The sequence below is a fragment of the Meleagris gallopavo genome, chromosome 11 (genome assembly GCF_000146605.3).
Source record: "Meleagris gallopavo isolate NT-WF06-2002-E0010 breed Aviagen turkey brand Nicholas breeding stock chromosome 11, Turkey_5.1, whole genome shotgun sequence".
NCBI classification, from domain to species: domain Eukaryota; kingdom Metazoa; phylum Chordata; class Aves; order Galliformes; family Phasianidae; genus Meleagris; species Meleagris gallopavo.
Window position 1 is genome coordinate 15,369,176 of NC_015021.2, and position 18,459 is coordinate 15,387,634.

Sequence of the window (18,459 nt, forward strand, 5' to 3'; positions counted from 1 at the left end):
ACTGTGCTTTGGATCTCCAGTGACCTGGTTTAAAAACAAACAGTGAAAACAAAACAAACACTTTTCAGAGCAGGCTCGTCGTGGCTGGCATAGATCTCAGAGTGTGCTCTGGGTCCTGCACAATTCATTCTAGGGAACTTCAGGCAGAGGTGTAGGTCTGGATGGGGATCTCTATTTCCATCACTGCAGAGTGAGTTTTCCAGCTCCTTCTCTATGATTGTAACCCAATTATACAAATATGGTCAACTTTTAATGTACAAAACCATTCCTACTTGCACATTTACTCTATTAAATTGTAAATATCCATACTTTCATAGTTATAACACTGACAAGGATTTCACCAACTGTCCTTCCCTCCAAATCCTTTTCCAAATTGCAGAGCAGAAAAGATTTCTGTTCCCAGTCGACTTGGCATGCAAGTCAGAATAGCCTGGGCCTCTTCTGCCAGTGGCTGAAGTGAAGGTGCTCACATTGTGCTGAGGGATGTCAAGCCACAGCCTGGGAGCTCAGCTGTGCCACTGATGGCTGCCCTCAAACAGGTGGGAGCAGCCGAGATCCAAACATTTCTTGCTGCTCATAGAGGGAATGAGTTCCCACACCTGGTGCTTCTCAGATCTCGCTCTGCAGGACACAGACAGGGCTGCTTCCGTGCCTTGCAGGTATGTTTTGAAAGCAAGCAGATTGAAGCCAACAGGCCCCATACCGAACTATAAAAGGGACTGCAGTGAAAGGAAGGTGCCCTTAACAGTGTTTAGCTTTGGATGTGAATACTTCTGTAATTGTATCTTGCTGTATGTCTGCACTGCACAGACCAGAGCTCACTGTGTCCGTGTACAAACTATATTTAAACTTGGTATTCCAGGTACCAAGGGCAGTGTTGTCATGGACCAGGCAAAGCCCACTTGTTAAACAGAAAAGCAGGTGTCTGCACTGCTCTGCAGCTCACCAGGGCTGCTGCTCAGCCAGCTAATTAAAAGCTGGTTCCATGTACACTTCCACATGTTTAGTTAGGCAAGAGAACCAGCTGGAGAAGTTTCTTGCCTCCAGTCACTCTTTTTCACTCCTGTTTCTCTGCTCTCTTCTGCCTTCCCTCAGGGTATGCCAATACTACTGACTGTGAAGCTCACTAGCAAATGAATGCTTGATCTACATGGAAAGAAAAAAAAATAGAAAAAAAGAAAGAAAAAAGGGGGAAAAGAGCAGCAATACTCAAAAGTTTTCCTCTGGAGCTGCACAGGGGCCACCGGGGCAGGAGGGAGGTAGAAATGGTCAAGGCTGGAGGGGCAAGGCAGGAATCCAACCACCCTTTAAAATGCAGAAATTATGTCAGTGCAAATTGTTTTACAGAAAGAATAAATGTGGTCTCTTCCAGCCAACTGTCAATATTCTTCACTGAAACATGTTGGTTGTGTTCTCTCTAACAGTGACACACGGAGGGCAGGATCTGGAAGCAGTGCTGATGCACAGCATCCTACTAGTACATTCTGTCTTTTGCTTGGCAGCCAAACGTGGGACTTCCTTTTGACGCCGTGTTGCCTTTCACTTACATCGGATTGTGAGGGCTTGTCTCACCGGGAACAAAAGAGTGAAATGGAATAAGGAATAAACAAGAAGCAACACAAAGCTGTCACCGCATTTGTTAAGAGCTGAAAGAAAAAGAGGCAAAAACCTCCTGCAGCAGAGACTTGATAATCACCTTCCTAAATGATACTGTTATTGTAATTGCCAAACTCTTTGTATAGCAGCATATAGCTACAGTCATTGCAGCGCTGGAATTGTCCATGAAGAACATGTAGTGTAGAAAAGAAATAAGGATCTTTCCGTCAGTGAAAATCTTCATTATCGGGAGAGGCTGGAGAAACTGAGATCATCTTCAAAGAGAGAGGAAAATGCTGTAGGGGCATTTCTACATATTTTCAGGTCAGCGGAAGGGAATTGTGTTTATACATTTTTCTTAGCCTGAAAGAATTTTAAACAACTAGGAGAGAATAAGATGAAATGGGGAATTCAAATGGAAATCTGCAAGGATATCAGTCTTTCCCAGAGTACCAGCAAGGCATTGACGCAATGTCATCTGGAGCCAGTCTGTTACAACTGAGGCTTTTGAAACATAATGAACTTTGCCATTTCAAATTAGTACTGACAAACAAAATAGCTGACTTATCTCTACTCAGAAATTACTCCAAGGAAAGAAAATGCAGGCAATTTAGTAGGAGACTAGAAAGAAAGTATTTGAGATGACAAATTTGTTATTGGGACATTCTGTTTTCTGAGTTGGAGTCACAAGCGAAAGAGGAAATACTTCAGCCCAAAGTAGGGGCCACTCCAGTTTGGGAACCTTCGTGTCACAGAGACAGGCATGGTTTGATCTGGGAATTTCAAGAGATACAGCAGAAGACCAGTACTTGGTATCCCCTCTACTTCAAAGGCATCAGTTCATATGTATCCTTTAACTGTTCTCAAACGCAGGCAGACAACATCCTGACCGCGTGGAGGGATGTAAAAGTGTTCAGGAACAACCTCTTATCCCTTTCAGTGCCTGGAGAAGTTACAGAAGAAGCCACATCTCACTGCAAAGGAGATATATCTCTTAATGGAAAAGCTTTCTGTATAATGAGTACCTGCAAAAAAAACGTAAATTCTCACACACAGCTAATGTCAAATGAGAAATTCCTGTGCAGGGCTGAGCCCCAAGTGAGTAACCAACCTTCTTAGCTTGAAGCATCAGCTGCTGGCATTTGAAAGGTATCCATTGTGGCTGGCCCATTATTAATGACTATAAACAGCTGAACTTCAAACTGATAAATGTTAAAAGTTTAAGTGCATAGATTGTTGCTAATGGCTGAGCATTGAAATGAAAAACTGAGTTCTTTAAAGGACTCCATTGTATCGTTGATTTTGCACAGAAAAACAAAAACTTAACCAAAAGAAAACCTGTGCAATATTTCTGGAGTTACACTAACATAAAGAAACATCAGAGATCCTACTGTGCTGACATTTGTTGTGGGACTGACCAAAACTGGCGATGTAGGAAGGAGACATCCAGTACAAGCTTGCTGCCTAGACTTCTGAAGCGAACTGTAAAGTACATACCTCTCCAGTGGCAAGCCATCCCAGCTAGTTTAAAGAGGAATCTCTAGCTAGAGAAGCCATTATTTCTCCATTCACTAGATGGACCCAGGCAGCTCCAAAAAGTTGAGAGAAATTAATTGTACCTTTAGTGAAGAACAGTTTTTTCCTTGACTAACATAACATAAAAGACAATGGAGAGACACCCTAATGCAACAGCTCCCAGAGGGAGATGTGGTAAGAGACTGCAGGTGGTAACCTCTGGATCCAGAAGGATGATGTTTAACCCTCACATTGAGCACAGCTGCTGGCCGAGCCCCGCCGAGCCTTGTAGCCAGACAAACCCCTTCCAAGAGCACAGATTCACTTCTCTCCTGCACAATAAATATTTTCTTGCCTTAAGAAAACACTATGCATATTGCTCCAGACAAAATCTTGACTCATTCTTATTTGACCTAGTTGGGATTTTGAGTTGTTTTTGACATTTCTGCACTGCTGTACTGCCAGTCCATACCTGGAATAATGTGAGAAAGATCAGGGCTCAAAAAGGGTAACTGTAAACATTCCTGGGGACATTCATTGATAGTGATCTAACTTTAGCACTCACTGCTCATCTCTGGACAGGTCAGAAAGATGTTCATTTAACTAAATAGTTATCTAAAACTAGTAATTTATTTAAAAGTGATTCACATTTCTTGGACACTTTGTTGTGACCCGTCACATAATGCAGTCTAGAATCTTTTAAAATGTGTTAATTTGGTGAAGATTGGCTTAAGAAGAGGCAAACACCGATCACAGCTAGTTGATGTTAAATTGGAATAAAGTTGGATTAACAAATAAGAAGACAAAATCCAAATACCCCAGTGATCTGGGGACAGAATATCTGCTTGGTAAAGATTTTTGAAGTTATTGCAGTTCTGGCAGTTGAATAATTATCCATCTGTTCCAGAAAACTTAATTAGTATAAGTAAACCAAATAAATAAGAAAATGAAAGACTTGAGTATCTTAACAAAAGACGAGATGGCTATTCAGTGTGTAGTTCAGATATGTGCACAGCCATAGTGTTGTCAGTAATATGCTGGAGAAAGCCTAGCAGTCTAACAAAATCTGCTGTATGGGATTTCCAGGTAGACTGCAATTAATATCACTTATAGGAGGCTTTATTTCCCTCTGAAACACCAAGGAAAAAAGCTGTAGGAGCAGCCTTTGGATTGACTGCAGGGCTCTTTGTCCAGTACATAGTTTGTGAATAGCTTCTGGTGATTGTCTGAGCCTCATCAGTGAAAGTCTTCACTGGAGGCCATGATCACTGGGAAGCAGCAATCAGTTCCTAAAGCTTCTATACCAGTTTCTTGGCACCTTGATTGAGGACATCAGATGGTGCAGGGAACAGCAGGAATTACGGCATGCCTTTGCATAGGAGAAGCACAGACAAAAATAATGTTCTCTATGTGCTACTGCTAGAAAATGTAACTCCCAACTTTTGTAATTCAGCTGGTCTTTGAGCATGGGTTGAACTGTTCTGCAGCATTCATGAAATGAACAAAAAGCATTTGAATGCATTTTTAACAACACAGTGCCAAACTTCCTCCTAGGAAGAGGAAGGAATGTCAATGCCAAACTACCTATTAGGAAGAGGAAGGAACCTCAGAGTCTGGGATTGGGACATCCTCATTTGGCAACATCCTGTGACTTAGTTCCAGTTTAGTAAAATTGGAATAATTCCCTACCCAAGGTCAGGATCCTGTAAAAATAAAAATGTTCTGGGCCCTCACCTAAAAAGACATGACAATATACAGCTACCAGCAGAGCTTGCAATGTTATTTGGTTCATTTCCTTGTCTCAAAGTGCGATCAGTAACACCTACAAGATTCCTGACCACCTACCAGTGCAGATTCCCCAGACTGCATTGGCAGACTACTTCAGAAGTTACTTATCCTTTCTATTGGAAAGATTTTACCAATGTATAAATCTCCCCTGCTTTAACTTTAGTGTATTTCAATCAGATTGGAGAACAACTTATTCCCACCCTCCCTGAAGCCACCTTTCACCTAGTGGAAGACCTCTATCATTCACTGGCCTTTTCTATTCGGACTAAACAACTTTTCATTGTTTTCCTCTGACTGCTACCAACTAGCCCCTTTTGAATTACAAAGATCAGTTTGTCATGATGATTTTGACTTCTAACCCCATCCAAACACAAATTTACATGTTCTCTACTCACTCTGTTGCTATCTCTAGATTTAATGTGGGTATCCTCTTCCTGCAGCTCACCTGCTCAAACAAACCTTGTAGTCACACTTTGTTTGTAGTTGCTTGGGATTCTTAAGAGTAACCCTTTTATCCTGACTCAGATGTTCTCAAACAATTTACTCCCATCAATTTGTCAAGGCAAGCATATTCAGATGAGAGGTGTCACGCTATACCTTCTTCCTTTTCCTCCTGCCTATCATTCCTGGACAGCCGATACATCTAAACTAGCATTAACCAGATGATACCTTTAAAATGCATGTTCAAGTATCTAGTAAAACTTATCCCCTTTACTCTGAAGCTGAGTGAATTGCAGAGCCTGTGGAAGGATAAGGCCTTGACTGATGGAGTTTTTCAAACTATGCATCACTTTGATTCCTTTCCCAATATGCAAAACAGTCTAAAATTCTCTATCCTGGATTTCGTTACTCATAAAAAGACATGAAAGTGCAATTATCCCTTACTCATCAACAACTACCCACCAACCCTCGCTCTTAGCTCGCCTGTTCTAGCTACTTTAAAAAATGGTTTTGAAATTTCCATTTCCAGATTGCCCTGGCAGGTATGACTGTGACTTTGCAAACAGCTACAGCTGTGTGTGCTAATTGCTTTCCTCTAAATTATTTATGAGACACTTTTGACTGATGGGAATTCTCACAACAGCATGCGATAAGCATTGGCAGTGGGCACCTGAACTGGTGGGAACTCCATCACCTGCCGAGGTGCAGAAAAGCCAGCTGTTAGCAGGCACTGAGTCCCTGACAGCATGTGTGCTGAACTGCAGGGTCAAGCTCTACCTGCTTTCATCTCCTTTTCCAGGAACTGCTCAATGGGAAATTTATGTGTAAGCATTACATCTGCAGATAACACACCCTTTACTTTTGGGATTAGATCAGAGAATACCGGAGGTTGCCTAATTTAGACGAAGCAGAATATAGCGTGTCAGTGACCTGTGGAAGACAATCCATTTCACTAACAAGGGCTTTTCAAGCGCTGGTCCCAGATGTGGTAGGGGTCCGTAAAATGCAATTAGGAAAGCTAGAAATCAATAGACTTAAATTCACCACATATGGAGTAGGAGCTTTACAAGACATTTTTCACAAGATACATAAAATAAAAAGGAATAGCAAACACTACTATAAAGAAGAGTACAAAATGTATATCATGAGCCAACACTTACCACTGTTTTTTCCCAGAGGGTTTATCACTGCTGTCCAGCAAAAACGCTTCAAAAAGCTATGGCTGAAGGTAACTGTAAGCCTTGTCATTTAGATAAAAAGCCTGGTGTTCCAAGGAGCAGCAAATTATATCTGTATTTTTCTTTTCCTCTACACATAAGAATAACTGACAGGGAGATATGGTCTGGAATCAGGTTGGCTAGAAGAACTTCATGTCTTGAGTTGCGGGAGCATGACAAGGAGCAGCCAGAAGAATGAGGCAAAGCAGCCTGTTACTGCTCACTATTGCTGTTTTTATTGCCTTCCCAGGGGGACATAAAGGTTGCTGTGTGAGCAACCAATGTGACATCTTCATGAGTTTCACAGCTGTGTTTAAGAACTACATTTAACCAGGATTCCCAGCCAAACTGACGGTGAAACTGTGGTGGACCTTTTCCTAAGCAATATTTTACTGCACCCTTCCCACAAACTCAACAAAGATAGAAAGGGCAGCAAATATAAAGCCCAAATTACTGTGGGAGGATGATACATTATAATCCAGCTGCACATAGGGTCAGGAGAAGGGAGGCAGAGCAGAAGGGGAGGTTGTTGTAAGAGCATTCAGGAGCTCCATTTCTTGACTCCCTTTCTCCTGTGCAGTAGAAATGACTCTTTGGCCCTGTCCCACCCAGAGGTTGGCACTTGGGAGTTGGAGAAATGTCCCAGCTTCAAAACCTGCTCCCAGGAAGATGTGGGCCACATGGACTGCTTGCACGTACAATGAAGCAGCAGATTGCAAGTAAGGAAAGGAGTTCTCTGCAGAAGAGGAGGAAGGGGGGAGGAAGCTGATGTTCCCAGCCACTTATCACAGATGCAAAAGGAGACAGGACAGAAGGTATTTGTCTGGATCTGACACAGACTAACAGCATGGCACAGGTAAGGCTGGAAGTCATTCATGCCTCATTTCTCCCACCTGTAAATTATTCCTCCCCCTTCATCCCCACAGGCACATCATTATGATTGCTCAATTAATTAACAGTTTAAAAGAGCTCTGAGACATTCAGATGGAAAAGAAGGATTTTTTTTTTTAATTTCTGCTTCTCCAAAACTGCATGCATAAACACTGAGATTTATAAGTCCTTTGCTGCAGATGAAGAATTGCTTCCACTTTACAGATGGGAGAGTTAAACCATGGAAACCTTAATGCACATATTTTTGTGAAACAGCCTCAAGTTCCTTGACCCATTTTTGTGTACCCAGCTACATACAAACACAGTTTGGCATCCAGAGGGCTGAGCACTCCTGACCCTGAATGGTGCCAGCCATGAGGGTAGGCAGGGACACCACCCACCAGGGCAGACTGTACAGGGCCCCATCCAACCTGGCCTTGAAGGGATGGGACCCTCAAGGCCTTCTCCACAGGGCTGCTATCACGTGGCTCTTCTACCACAGCAAGTTGCAAAGTAATGTATCACAGGAGTGAGAGTTTCTCTGACCAAAAGACCATATAAAAATAGAAGGCTGAAAGGAAATCTGTCCATTCTGCTCTATTATTATTTTTCATAGAAGACCCAAGTTCCTGTCAAAAACAAGAGAATAGACAATTTCCAGCCAGCTTTTATGGCACAATCTTTTGAAATACTCGGCCATCTGTCTCAGCAGGAGTGCCTGGTGTTCAGCCCTTTGGAAAAACTAGGCCCTTCTTTAGGAACACGGTGCTTTTCAAACCACGGAACCATGTCCTCCATGAAAAGCACTGCTTTTTGTGTCTGCTGGTACTGTCCTCAGTGCAGCGAAACCTGTTGGCAAAACAGGTAGAGATGGGTTTGAAGTGCAAAACTGGGAAATTACTCCGAGTGAGCCCTAAATCAAGGACAAGTGGGGCAGATTAAGTAAACAATTAACTGCTCTTTCATTTAATGTTGCTTACAAAAAGCACTGCAAACACATTTTAGCAAATTTCCAAATGAGAATTGCTTGCAAAAATAAACTCCTTTTTGCTTAGAAACATTTCTTTCCTCCTTTTCTCTGATTCTTCCAGTACTTTCTCTTCCTTCTCTCACTACTGCTGAGACTTTGTCTCAGGTTAAGAAGTAACAAAGCAATGGCACGAACTGCTCCTGACTCACAAACATTATTAATAGTGGGATCCCAGTCTGGCATGAAAAATCAGCTTCCAAATAGGCCTCTCTGTGGGTTAATAAAATCAGCAATACAGACAGAAAAACTCTGCAGCAGGTGAATCATCTCACACACAGGGACCAAGCAAACAGAGACAGCATGATGCACAGCACTACATTAAAACAGAAATATGGTCCCACTGAAAACACCTACATCTGGAACCTGCAGTGATTCCTCTTCAGAGAACGAACATTTTACAGCAATGTTCTGAACACAGCCCAGCGAAGCACTAGCCTGGACATCTGCCCTCTCTTCTGCTGCTGGTGTGTTAGAAGAACACGTTACTGCTCTCCTTTTTAGCAAATACAGATGAAGCTCCTTGTGGCTCTCTGTAATAGACACAAAACCTTGTTACGTTCAATGGAGCACGAACTGACAAATCAATGAGACATATAAGAACCCTTTTTATTTCTTAAGTGAGCCAAGAAGCTTTGCAGCTAGATTAATACCTCCAAATGAAGGGCCACACAACCCCTCCTGCTACAACAGAAACCTCAGTGAAATTCTGGCTCTGTCAAAGTTAACAGCAAAATTCCCACCAGTTTCATTGTGACTTCAGGCCATAAGTCTATTCTGTAGAGGGTTTTCTACCAAATGTTAGAAAATAACTTTTTCCAACAGAAAAGTAAAAAGTCAATTGTTTCACTGTATTATTATTATTTTTTAAGCTGTAACCAAACATTTCATTTTCAATTGGGGTCAACGCTAGTTTAGAATTTTCAGTTCCCACACATCCTCGTGAAGCAATCAAGCTGTATCCCTGATGTGTTCTGATGCTAAACTCAACTGACACATACTAGCTTGATAATGCTGAGCAGTATGTATTGAACTTTCCATACCCACACAAGAAAAAAAATCAGCATATCAATGTTCTTCTCCTCATCCTCTCCGAAGTTTCGGGCACTGGAATAGCTCCCCAGAGAAGTTCCAGAGCACCGAGCTTGCCAGAGTTCAAGAAGTGTTTGGATGATGCTTTCAGACATATGGTCTGCTTTTTGGGTAGTCCTGTATGGAGCCAGGAGTTGGACTCAATGGCCCTTATAAGTCCCTTCCAACTCAGGATATTTTATGATTCTTTGAAAATATTGGAATTTTTCAAACAAAAATTTAACAGTACTGCAATTTGTGTCGACAATGGCTACCACCTGGCTTGGCCCTACCAAAGTTAAGTTACTCTGAAATAATAAAACATAATTCAGAACAGAATTTGGCCTGAAGATCTCCACGTCCCAAAGAGCCCCAAAAACCTTCTCCTTGGCTCTGCTCATTCCTTTTGAGGAAGAACCCAGCGGAAGGAAGGCAGCCAGTGTGACTGCCAGTTTTGCAGAATCCATGAAACTCTTGGGAGTCATGACCCCAGTTCTCTCGCTCTTGGATTTCTAACAGAGGGCTCTATTGAAAATGATCCTCCCCAGGGCCACAGGATGTTCACCGTTAACCTTACTGAGTCATGAAAGAGTATCCAGCCCGTAATACAACAAATACAGCAAACTTCCATATGCTACAGCACAGCAATCTCAGAAGTTACTGAAACATTTTAAGTTGTCAGCCAAGACTTTGTTCAGCAAAACTTAAACCCCAGAAACTGAACAAAATTTCAGCACTTGCTTAAGTTTAAGCACAAGTTGAAATGCATGTCTGAATGGCCTTAGGAATTATGCAAATACTTAGATGATTCCAGCACCAAATATGAATTACTTCAGAAGATAGAGAAGCAAGTAGTGCAATTTAATCATTTTTATCTCCTTACCAAGAATGCACAAGTTCTTAGAGCTAATATTACAGCATCTTCTACTGTTGCCAGAAGCCAAATGACCTATTCTTTAACAGTCAAGCTCTCCTCATTTTCAAACTGCAGATTAGTCCATTTATGCTGAAGAGTGGCAGAGAATGACAATTTCATAATACACAGATTGAGTGCAGTTCCACTCACATGTTACATTACCTTGCCCTTATTTCCACTGTACTTTCACTTGCAATTGACTGTCACGGTAATAAGGTGGTGCTGCTTCTAATCTCAAATTGTATACTTCCTGAGATGCTGGCAATTCATTAGATACTGCCATAAAGTGGCTAGCTGGATCTGACCTTGAATCTCAATGCACAAAAAAATCAACCCACGGTGATATTCATATTAACAGCCTCCATTAAAGTCACAGTGTGAACTGGGCACTTCCATAAAATGCTGAATAAAACGAACCTTCAGCAGTATCACCGAAAAGGGCAGCCAGCACCTCCCAGCAGACTGTCAGCACTGTCCACAAGTGATCCCATAGGCATGAAGGCTGATTGTGAAAATGCTCTGCACATGACTAGTCCTTACTTCTGCAAATACTCTCACAGGCTTCAGCACTTTCAGGGTCAGGTCCCACAGCTGTACTGCTGACAGTCAGTGCAGCAAGTGCCAAACGCGCTGATTCCAGTGCACCCTCCTTGCAAAATATCAGCAAAGCTGTAATATAATCTCTGAGAATGTCATTTTAGGAAATGAATGCTTTACAGCAGGAGATCGTGATCCCTCAAAAATGAAGGAAGTCCTTAATTCACTGTGATTCAAGGAGAAGTGCATAGGAGAAAGTGGAAAGGAATTAATAAATTGTGCCACCAAAGAGGCTTGTTGCTAATTACAGTACAATCACCACAGCGAGATATACAAAAGAGCTAGCTGGGAGAACATGCCAACTTAGCCTGCCCAACTCCAGGGACTGCTTGCTAACAAAATGCAGGGTTTCTACTTCTAGGTCACTGATTTCAATCTGGCATCAAAGGAGAAAATGACTGAAAGTCAATGCCAGCTGACAGTGGTGTGAAAGCAGTAGGGTGGATCTCGGCCCACTTCCTAGCAGACTGGAGAACACAACCCAACTATTTGTGATTAGTGAAGTCATAAAGCTAAAGATTCAGGCTGCGATTCAATGATACAGCAAATCCAGCTGTGGGGCTCTTAGGACAAGCTGATGCGATGCACACAGTTCTGCTGATTCCAGCTTCTCTAAAACCTTTTGACAAGTGAACTGTGCACAAACAGGTGCTACTGCAGATCAGATACTGTCAGGCCTCTGACAGCTGGAAGAAAACTCCAGGTTGCATACGCCAACCAATTCAATATAGCTATGCGCCCATAGTTCTCTCATATCCCAACTGCCTAGTATCAGGGGTCACCAAGCCTCAGCCTCCAAGCTCCATCCTTCAGTGACAGCAGATGCAGGCTGTGCTGGAACAGGCACATCAGAACTGCACTGGTTTATTGCTGCTGGTCATTCTCTGGATTGGAGACAAAGAGATGCTGAGTACACCTCCGTCTGTCCTGGGAAAGGATGGAGGGTGCCAGATGTTTAGCAAGTCACTCAGGACACATAAAGCCACACAGGCATTAAATGGCATAAATAGTGAGGCATTAAATGGCACCATCCCTGCTGGCTGGCACCACATCCCTGCTCATCAGCACTCCATTCATTTAAATACTTTAAAGAGAGCAGGGAAATAGGAGATTAGAGAGATGTGCTGCTGCCTTTGATAAGCCTGAAAATAAGGAGCAATGGTTGTGTTAATCCTGTAGCAGTAATAGAGAAATGAAGCGATTAACTGCAGTTGCAGAAGCAGCCTCGTGCAATCTGTTTTCCCACTGAATTCCTCCATGGAAAGATGGGTCACAGGGCACACCTGCAGATGCAGCCAGGCGTTGGGATCTGCACTGTACCCACGGCCTGTGCTCCAACAGATGGTTGGCCAAAGGATTTTGTGTCCTTTTGTTTTATTTAGTTTTGTGTTGTGTGTTTTTTGTTTTGGTTTGGTGTTTTTTTTTGCTGATCGCACAGGAACAGAGCAAGCCCTCTTGCCAACAGTGTAGTGAATGCAGAGTATTCAGCAACAAAGGGGTGACCTTGATTACTGTCTAATGAGTAGAAACCAGTTGCTTTTCAGCACATAATGAGGCAGAAAAGTTCTGCTATGGTCTGCCAGATTTCTTGATGCTGCCCTGAGGAAGGCTGTCAAAGATGCAGTATGCACAGTCTCTGCTTCAGGCATCAGTTGATCCTTGGTCCTTCCACACACAATGGTAATGCTACAGTGCAAGATGATCTTAGAGAAGTCTGTGTCTTTCTCTTTATATAACACACTGCCCTTTAATTGGCAGCACAAGTGTTAGGGCAGCACCACCTGATTTGTACTCTGAGATTGGTTTCAGATTCTTTATTTTCTTTCTTACTTGCGTTAAAAATGACGGTTATATTCTGCAAGCAGAATTTGGCCCTCTGCTGAAAGCAATGGAGAAGGCATGGGCAGCCCTGTAAATAAGGAAGGAAAAAATTCTGAATCCACTGATATCAGTAGAAAATATCAACTCAGGAAGTTTTCCCCTTTTATTAGAATGCTACTCCTTTGGGAAAGAAGCCAAAAGAGGCTGAACTGACTGGTGTGAAGTCTCCTAAGATCAGCTGTGGCTTGGAAAGGCAATATTATCATAGAGGTTCTACAGAGAATGGAGAAAAGTTAACGTGGGCATTGAATGTATCCATCAAGCCTTGGGACAAGGTAACATCGGTAGTACTGGCATCACTCACTGGTAACAGCAAATTAATCACGTTAAATTAATCAGGTTAAATTAAATCAGGTTGATGATGGAGAGGGAAGAATTGGTACCTCTTCACTACATAACAATAAACAGTATTGCAAGAAGGCTGAAGTCCGTCCAACATCCTTATCTGTGTCAGTAGCACACAGCTGTGTTCCATTGAAACTGCAGAGAAAACAGCCCCATTCAAGGCACAGCATGTGTTAGCAGGGAGAGCAAGGGAACAGAAATCATGAACTCAGGGTACCAGTGCAGAAATAGAATGAAAGAAGGAACTTCTACATTAATAAAATAATCCTGGGCACTTGCAGTGCCAAAATGTTTTTGGAGGTTAGGAGAGATGGAATCTGCGTTTGAAAGGGAGAAAATTCACAGTGTTAAAAAGGAGAATGGCTGTCACAGATATGAAAGCCAAACATACAGAGCCTGCCTCTGCTGGAGAGGAGTGTTGCAAACAGGAAGAAAGATTTTGTGTTCTCTGGAGCCCAGAAAGCTGCAGCCTGCACTTCCATAAGGTGCTGTGTGTTCAGTCTGAGCTCCCTTTCTCCCATTTCAGATTTTACCTGGAGAGGAAAATGTTCAGTTTTTACCATTAAAAAAACAGAACAAACAAACAAACAAAACCACTTAATTTTAAAAAGAAGAAACTTTTTGATAGCTACATAATCAGTTAGATCTTGCCTGTGGTGTTTTGTCTTTGGGCTAGGTTTCTTTAGGGATCCATCTGCATAATCATCCATTTTAATTATATGATGCCATAGGGTATGCAACACTGTATGGACGAGTGAAAAGGCAGGGAGGTGAAGGTGAGACAGAAAACAAAGCTGCCATATTTCCCTCAGCAGAACTGAGGCTGTCACATGCAGTCTCATGTCTCATGCACAGGATGAGAGAGGGACACCCGCATGAATATCTCCCTCATAAGTTCCTTCAATCTTTGTGAGACAGATCCTCTCTCTCTTCTGTTCCAGATCTCAAACCCAGTATCTTTACCAGTCTCTTCCCAATCCTGTCCCTGCTTCAAAGCTGGTCTGCAATCAGGCAGATCCAGTTGTGTGGAGGTGACACACAGAGCCATGTTCACTCATTCATATCAATCACAAAGGAACCCAAAAGGAAGCTGGGGAGAGATCAGGGGAATTTGGCCTGTCTGCAGTCAGATCTCTGAGCGGCACACGCTGTTTATCATGCTAAGCCAGAGCCATGACTACATCTCTTCCTGACAGATGCATCCTTTCTTTTCTCTTGCTTTTCACTGTCAGCAGCAGTTACTCTCCCAGCACCTCTCCAGAGACCAACGCAGAGAGCAGCATGGGCAGCAGCAGCATACATACATTAACAATTTTCCAGTCATCTTACTTAAATGTTCTGGCTCCCATACAGTTATGCACATTTTTTAATGATGGACTTTTAAGTCTCTTTCTGGAGGTGAATTCCAGCAAATGGTGACATGAATGGAGCTGTGGGATACAGTGGCGAAGTTGTCCCACTTGAGGGAAGAGAAGGATCTACCTGAAGGCAGAGCAAGGCAGAGGGAGAAGTTTGCAAAAATGAAAATAACACCAGCAGAAAGACAGTGAGATGACAAAGCTAAAACAGCTGCCAAAAAGCTAATCTTTCCAAGGTTTGGTTGTGTCAGCATAGCACATCCTAGTATTACAAGTCAGATCCATGATATCTGGATTTGTAACTTGAGATGTTATGTTACAGCCCCAGACAGGCTTGGGTGAAAAGGAGTTCCCAAGCCTGGAGCTGCATGGGCTCACACTCAGGAGCAGGCTGAGACCATCCAGGTTTTGACTCCTCAGTGCACATGAACTTTGTTGTAAATCTAAGACAAAAGAGGCACAGGGCAGAACTAAGTAGCTTGAAAAAATACGTAGTGGGTAGCTTAAATCTTTGTAAAGAATGATTTAATGCTACCAATGTGAAAAGATGATCCTGCAAAAGGGTAAAATATATTAAATTGTGCAAACAGCCCTAGCTTGCTTCATAAATAAAATACTCTCTGCAATTACCAACAGACAGGATATGGATAAGCGGTTTTCAAGAGGAAAGCCCCTCTATCTCATTAAGCACTTGCTTCACTCCTGCTTTTTTTCCACGTTCAACTCTTCACCTTTAATCTGCAATATGCAGCTATGCAGCACACACCAAGAATGCAAAGCTGACAAGCACAGGAGGGCCTCCCTTATCAGCTTGGGATAAAAGCAAGAGATCGAAAGGATGGATTGTCTGCGATTTTTCACTGCAGACTGGTAGATACCTTATGCCCATCACAGACATATTTGAAGGCCTGAAGGTTCATCTATGTTTTAAGATTTGGAGGAATACTGGTAGGAAAACAATGGGTGAACTTCCACATGGGAAAGAAAGAAGCGTCACGGTGCTCATACCACCACGCTGCTGCTGCCATGGGCAGGGGCTGAGGATGCAGCTGCTCCTCGCTGAGGGCTGAGCACATGCAGTGAGAGCAGACACAAACCAGCCAGCCCGCACGCCCCACAGGGATGCCAGGAAAGGATATCTGTAGGAAGGTGTGAAGGCGGCGGTAATAAACCAGCAGGGGAAGTTTCCTGTTAATCTCAGTGACTGCAAAGAGCCTGTAGAAAGAGGATTTTAGTTTTTCCTGAGGACAGCAGGTAATACCCAAAGACTGCTAAGCTACTGCAGCAGGTTTATGCCTGCAAGAGAAGCACAGGGACTCCTAGGCCCACTCTGTTCCCTGCTGTCTGAATAAAGCTCCTGACTACAGCAAAGACAGCATGGTCAGAGCCTTTCTTATCCTCTCCTCCCTGCTGTGATCACTGGGAGCTCCCGCTCCACCCTCTGATGTGTTGGCAGCCTCTGTAATTTAGAGAAGCTGTGATTTATAGCTTGGACAGAGCCTGTACTTAGGGACTACAAAGGTAGGGCTGGCCTGACCAGTAGGGCTGTGTCATTGCTAGCCCTCTGTATTGATCAAATGAGCGATGGAAGCAAAGAATTCAATTGCATTTGCCGCCTGTAAGGATGGGCTAAGGGGCAGGGGTGGAGGAGGCAGGGATTTAATTACCCCGCACACCCAGCACACGAAGACAGAAGTCTGGTGATGACACTCAGTACCCTGGTGGGGAGAATCCCTGACAGCCACCTCCCTCTGCACCTCCTCTCCGAGTGAAAAAGGAAACAGAAACAAGAAAGAGGAAATCTTCAGAATGCTTTGCCTTGCTTTAGTCACATACCACATCCTTCTCCTCGCCTTGTCTCTAGGGGAGTGTTACAGCCACGGGAACCGAGGAATGAAGGGAAGTTTACAGCTGCCTAAATCTAAGAGAGAAAAGTGTTTGTGGCACGCAGCATGTTGCAGCTCCTGCTATAAATTCACGGGCAGATTTCCAACAGTAACAGAGCTGAATCCAAACATATTACTCAGTGAAAGGCTGGAACACCCTTTAATCAGACTCCTAATTGGTCTTTCCCTCTTTTTCAGCATTTGTCATATAAGAAAACCTACAGCAGTTCCCAAATGAGCTTTCCAAAGCAACGTTCAGGACATAATCAGGTCTCTTTGAAAAGGGACAGTTTTAAATTCAGTCATAAACATTTGATACTATTGTCTGCCAAATTTAGCAAATGGCTTTAGTGGGGACCCCGTATTTATCAAATTGCCACCTTCAAGACAAATACTCATAGGGATGCCTACACTTCATTCTGCTAATGAGGGCATGCCCCTCCTTTCCAAAACACTATTTCTTAAAACAGTGGTCCAATTTTTGCATTACAGCCTTGAGTGCCTTGTACTGACTGAGCAGCTGTCACTTAGATTCCTCCTATCAACTCTGAATTCCCTTTCATGTAGGGTCTGTGTTATGTGATGGCAGCTGAGAGCAGTGACCTATGACTATGCTTGACTTCTTATCTCATGACATGTGGACTAACTTACAAATGCAGGTAATTAGTTAAAGATGTTTCATGACAAATTAGACTAATGGAATTGTAATGGTTAAATTAACGTCTTGGGGTCAGTTTTAAGGTCCCTTGTTAGGGGTGATAGTTCAGAATGCAAGCTGTCAGACTCTGGGAAGTATCCTGTTTATTTTAATAAAGTGCTTCTTTTGTATGTGAAAAGCCAAGGACATAACTGCTGCGATAGGGCCTGATCCAAGGGAAACAATCTGGCTGGCAGTTTCTGGATAAGGTGGTCTCCCCAGTCCTGCCCCTAAATTTTCTCCTGTAGGCAAGAGACACGGTGAAGCAGAGCAGCAAGTATGAAGAAGGATCAAAGCACACAGCTTTGCACTGCTCTGAACGCTAATCTCTCACCCTCCCCTTGCACCTTTCAACTGAAAATCTCATCTGACATCTTTCTTCAGGGAGGAAGTTAATTTTGCAAAATCAAACAGTTCAACATAAATTAAACAGATAAATCATGTCCTGTTACCCGCATCCTTCCTCCAGGAGGAGCCTGCGAGGCTCTCCCTATAGGCTCTGCTAACAATAGAGCTGCTTGTTAACGCTCACACAATGCTAAGGACAAATGGGAAAGGAAGAGATGACAAAATGGAAAACATCACTCTGCAATTTTATCAATCCCTGGTGTCCCCATGTCTTGAGTGCTGCATGCAATGGTGATCACGCCATCTCAGAGAGGTGAATAGAGTTAAAAGAGGCAGTAAGAATGTCAGAGGTACCAAATGACTTCTGTAACTGAAGAGATGTCATCGGCAACGATTCAAACATTTATCAAACAGACAGCTAAACCTGGGTGTAATTGAGATATTTAACAAGATATTTAACAAGGAAGAGAATGGATAAAGGAAACAGAATAATTACTCTTTGATCTTTGTAACAGTCAATGAAATTATCAGAGTGCCTAAAAAAGGAAAGGCTTTTTACCCAATGGGTAGATGGATGTGCAAGTGGACAAAGTCCAAAGGAACAGATGGGTTCAAAAAATTTAGATAAATTCGTGGGAATCCACTGACAGCCATTAAATACAGCAGTCCAGATGCAGCCTGGAGCTCAGGAATTGCCTTCATGCAGAGCACCAGAAGGTAGAAATACACACCAGAGCAAGAATTCCTGTCTTTATGTTCTCTTTTATGCTCTTTTCTTATCCTCCCAGCGTGGCACTCATCGGCAGGACACCAGGCTGGACAGGGCTTTGTTCTGACTCAACAGCATCACTATCATCACCTGATCTTGAGTCTCTCTTCATTGCAAACAGAAAACTAATTAGTCAC

The 18,459-nt window shown here is 42.9% G+C and overlaps 1 long non-coding RNA gene across 1 annotated transcript; it reads left to right on the plus strand.

Annotated features, from left to right (window-relative positions):
• Nucleotides 1-570: 570 nt before the first annotated feature.
• Nucleotides 571-5,033, plus strand: LOC109369506. The gene is made up of 2 exons (XR_002118642.2): nucleotides 571-659; nucleotides 1,425-5,033. It is a non-coding gene; the product is annotated as an uncharacterized LOC109369506 (long non-coding RNA).
• The last annotated feature ends 13,426 nt before the right edge of the window (nucleotides 5,034-18,459 follow it).